The sequence below is a fragment of the Capsicum annuum genome, chromosome 10, assembly GCF_002878395.1.
Source record: "Capsicum annuum cultivar UCD-10X-F1 chromosome 10, UCD10Xv1.1, whole genome shotgun sequence".
Taxonomy (NCBI): Eukaryota; Viridiplantae; Streptophyta; class Magnoliopsida; order Solanales; family Solanaceae; genus Capsicum; species Capsicum annuum.
Window position 1 is genome coordinate 139,894,325 of NC_061120.1, and position 5,107 is coordinate 139,899,431.

The following is a 5,107-nucleotide window of genomic DNA, read 5'->3' on the forward strand; positions in this document are numbered from 1 at the left end:
TTCTAAAACTATAATTTATTTAATTTAATTGGTACATTTGTTCATATTATATCAAGATGTTTGTACAATTAACTACATATATCTTTTAACAACACATTTACAATCTTTAAAATAAAATATATTATTTTGAGGTAGTTTATTCTCTCATCAGATATATAAATTACTTTTAAAAAAATATATACTAAATTATTCTCTTGATTTTATAGTATATAAAACAAGATGTGAAACCATAACTTTTTTCATTTTTATCACTTTGTAAAGAATGATATGATTAAATTTAACTTTCATCAAATAGGTTGAATTTCATTTGCTAAACCCCTGCAAAATGAATTTAAGTGGATTCAAGATAAATTTATAGATGGATCATTTTTTATTTTTTGGTTGTTTTGTATGATTCTATAAAAAAAAATATTAATACAATTCACACTTTATTATAACAACAACAACAAACCCAGTGTATTCCCACCTAGTGGGGTCTGGGGCGGGTAAGATGTACGCAGTCCATACCTCTACCTCTGATGAAGTAGAAAGGCTGTTTCCGAAAGACCCCCGGCTCAAGGCACGAGATACCATACAAACACATAGTAAAGCACAGAAGCAGATTCCATAACATAAATACGGCACCCATAAGGAATATAAAACAGAGGAAAGCAGAGGAAAGCACACAGATTCGTAATAAACATGGAACACGGAATACGGAATCATAACAGGAATAAAACCCCCACCAAGTAATTCCCTACACTAGCGACCCAAACTGGCCCTAATCCTCTGCCGTAATTCGCGTCTTCCAGACCTTCCTATCTAGGGTCATGTCCTCGGTGAGCTATAACTGTTCCATGTCCCGCCTAATCACCTCACCCCAGTACTTCTTCGGCCTACCCCTACCCCGCCTAAAACCATCCAACGCTAGCCTCTCACACCTACGGACCGGGGCATCCATGCCCCTTCTCTTCACGTGTCCGAACCATCTCAATCGTGCTTCCCGCATCTTGCACTCCACTGAAGTCACACCAACCTTCTCCCGGATAGTCTCATTCCAAACTCTATCCCCTCTAGTTAGTCCACACATCCAGCGCAACATCCCCATTTCTGCCACCTTCATTTTTTGGAAGTGGGAGTTCTTAACTGGCCAACACTCCGCTACATACAGCAAGGCCGGACGGACTACCACCCTATAGAATTTGCCTTTAAGCTTGGGCGGCACCTTCTTATCACACAGCACCCCCGACGCGAGTTTCCACTTCATCCATCCCGCCCCAATACGGTGCGAGACATCCTCGTCAATCTCACCGTTACTCTGGATCACGAACCCGAGATACTTGAACTTATCCCTCTTACATACCTCCTGTGCTTTCAGCTTCACTACTACCTCATTCTCCCGCCTCACGTCATTAAACTAGCATTCCACATACTCTGTCTTGCTTCTGCTCACCCTGAACCCTTTAGACTCAAGAGTTTGCCTCCACACCTCTAATTTGTTATTCACACCCCCTCGAGTCTCATCTATCAGAACTACATCATCTGCAAAAAGCATACACCACGGCACCTCCCCTTGAATACGCCGTGTCAACACATCCATCACTAACGCAAACAAAAAGGGACTAAGAGTAGATCCCTGATGCAATCTTGTCATGACGGTGAAATGCTCTGAGTCTCCTCCCGCCGTCCTCACCTGGGTTTTCGCTCCCTCATACATATCCTTAATTACTCTGATATATGCCTGTGGTACTCCACTCACCTCCAAGCATCTCCAAAGCACCTCCCTGGGGACTTTATCGTAAGCCTTTTCCAGGTCGATAAACACCATGTGCAGATCCTTCTTTCTTTCCCTATACTGCTCCACCAACCTCCGTACCAGGTGGATTGCCTCCGTCGTCGAGCGGCCAGGCATAAATCCGAACTGGTTTTCCAAAATAGACACTATCCGTCTCAGTCTTACCTCGACCACTCTCTCCCAGATCTTCATAGAGTGACTCAATAACTTAATCCCCCTATAGTTATTGCAACTCTGAATGTCCCTCTTATTCTTATAGAGAGGGATCATGGTACTCCACCTCCACGCCTCAGGCATCTTTGCCGTCTTGAAGATTTCACTAAATAATCCAGTCAACCACCTTACACCAGTCTCTCCAACGAACTTCCAAAACTCCACCGGTATCTCATCCGGCCCCGTCGCCCTACCCCTTCGTATCCTGCGGACAGTCTGTCTAACCTCTTCTACCTTAAAATATCTACAATAGCTAAAATCCCGACACTCATCTGAGTGCTCCAGTTCCCGTAACACAATAGCTCTATCCCCTTCGTCATTCAAGAGCCTATGAAAGTACGACTGCCATCTCTTCTTTATGTAGCCGTCCTCCACCAACACTCTACCGTCCTCTCCCTTAATGCACCTCACCTGATCGAGGTCACGACCCTTTCTCTCCCTAGCCTTAGCGAGTCTAAACAACTTTCTCTCCCCTCCTTTCCCCTGTAACTCTGCATACAATCTCTCAAAAGCAGCCGTCTTAGCTGCCGTGACCGCTGACTTCGCCTCCTTCCTCGCTAGCTTGTACTCTTTCCTGTTTACCCGCTTCTCTTCTTCGTCCTTACTTTTCACCAACTTAGCATACGCCCCTTTCTTGGTCTCCACTTTCTTCTCCACCTCTTCATTCCACCACCAATCCCCCCGATGGTGCCCGGCCCGGCCCCTAGAAACACCCAACACCTCCCTTGCATTCTCCCTGATGCACCTTGCCGCCTTGTCCCACATACTATCCACATCCCCCCTACACTCTCACACCTCCATTCCCGCCAACCTCTCCCCTATCTCCCATGCATTCACTGGTGTCAGGCCGCCCCACTTAATTCTCGGTCTACACTCCTTACTCCTCCTCTTTCTATTCTTCTTTATACCCAAATCCATAACCAAGAGCCTATGCTGGGTCGAAAGATTCTCACTCGGGATGACTTTACAGTCCTTACACAACGCCCTATCCCCTTTCCTAAGCAACAAAAAGTCAATCTGAGTCCTGGCTATCGCGCTTCGAAAGGTGATCAGGTGTTCGTCCTTCTTCAGGAAGCCCGAGTTCACCACCACCAGCCCAAAGGCCCTCGCAAACTCCAATAGGGTCGCCCCCTCTTCATTTCTCTCCCCAAAACCAAAACCACCATGCACATCACCAATTGTGCTAATTTAGGAATATTGATGATTATTTAAAAAACTAATTAAATACCTTAAATATATTTAAAATTTAATATTGGGCTCGTAAAATGGGCCCTTCATTATTTAGTTTTTTTAAGGACCAATTTCATAAAAGAACAACTTAAGTTACAAAACTACTAAAAATCCCTTCACTTTAAAAATATTACAAATGTTCCAATATTTATTACTTTTACCTTGTGTAGTTAAAAAGTTGAGATGCATCTTAAAAACTTCCTTTTACAGGTTACAACTTTACCAAATTACGCAACGGTCTCCTCCTCTTTCAATGCCTTCTTTTCTGTTGCGGTTTCAATCCCCTTTTTGCTCTAATTCAAACTTTTGAATTAAGGTAAAAAATTTCCCTAAAATCATATTCAATATCTTATTATCATATCTTATGATTTTTTTCAAAAAATAATAATTTGATATTATTTTTTTTAAGTGTTATTTCGGTGACATTGTTTATTTAAGTCTTTGATTATCAATATTTTTAGTCTATATTATTTGAATTAATATAATAAATAGAGATTCGGAACCATCTTTTAGTCTTGGAATCTCTGAATTAGATAATATCAAACAATATGAAGAAGTTGTAAACTTTGTTCCTGGTATATTTGAGTAAGATTCTGATGGTTTTGATGAAAATAGATCCAAGTACAGAAACAATCCATCTTTGGTGAAGAAATTGCGGAAAAAGCATGCGAAAAAGTCAAAAAAAAGAAGTGCATGTTTCTAAAAAAATAAAAGGATCTAACAGTTCTGAATGTTCCTGCTAAAAGAAGAAGTGTTGTTGAAGTTACTTCAAAAGATGTGCTTCCAGAGGTTTTTGCATGTTCAGATCTAGGCAATTTTAGGCTGAGATACATATTTAGACATTAAAGATACTTTTTTCAGTTTCTTGTATCTCTTATTCTCTGTTTTTGTTGTTATATGTATTTTTTGTTTTTAAGCTTTGGTGAAATAAACATATCAAAGGTACATGTTAGTAAGCTTAAAGATACATATTGTGTACGAGGTTGTTTTATATGTATCCCACACTATTTTTTGTTTTGATTCAATTATTTATACCAAAGATACATATTTTGTAAAACAACAAATACATTTTAAGCTTTTTGCATATCTGATTTTGTGTTATTGTGGAATTATGTATCTCTTGTTATTTCAGATCTGGGTAATTTCAGGCTTAGATACATATTTACACTTACATGATACTTTTTTCAATATCTTGTATCTATTGGTATCTGTTTAAGTTTTATATGTATCTCTTATTTTTAAGTTTTAGTGAAATCAGTATACTAAAGATACATATTAGTAAGCTTAAAGATACATATAATGTATGAGGGGTAAGTTATATGTATCTCGCACTATTTATTTTTTGAATTCAATTATTTATACCAAAGATACATATTCTCTAAAATAATAGATACAATTTAACTTCACTATTTTTGCAATATGTAATGATCTCTTTTCCCTTCATATCGAACAACGGCAAAAGAGCAGAACAATTTGAATTATAACTAATTAATTCTGCAACATCTTCACAAGAATTTTCCAAACTCATTACTGCACCAGCTTTCCCATCAAACAACATCTCACTATCAAATTTATCTACTGTAGTGATGATAAGCGGATACATCCCAAAACAAGGCTCACTTTTCTTAATTTCAATATAAAGCTTCACATGCATCTCATTACGAATCAACAACGGTGCCGCATTACCACCAACTATGTAATGAGCCTCAATTTTTATCCCTCTTTCGTCAATTTCTAGTTCTACAGCAATGACTGAAATTAATTTATCATGTGTTACATGTTCATTAACAACGATTCCATCACTCTTATAGCTCTCGTACGTTATATCGTTAATCCAAACGTCGGAATGACGTAACAATTAGGGCTGGGCATATTTTGGTTTAAATCGAA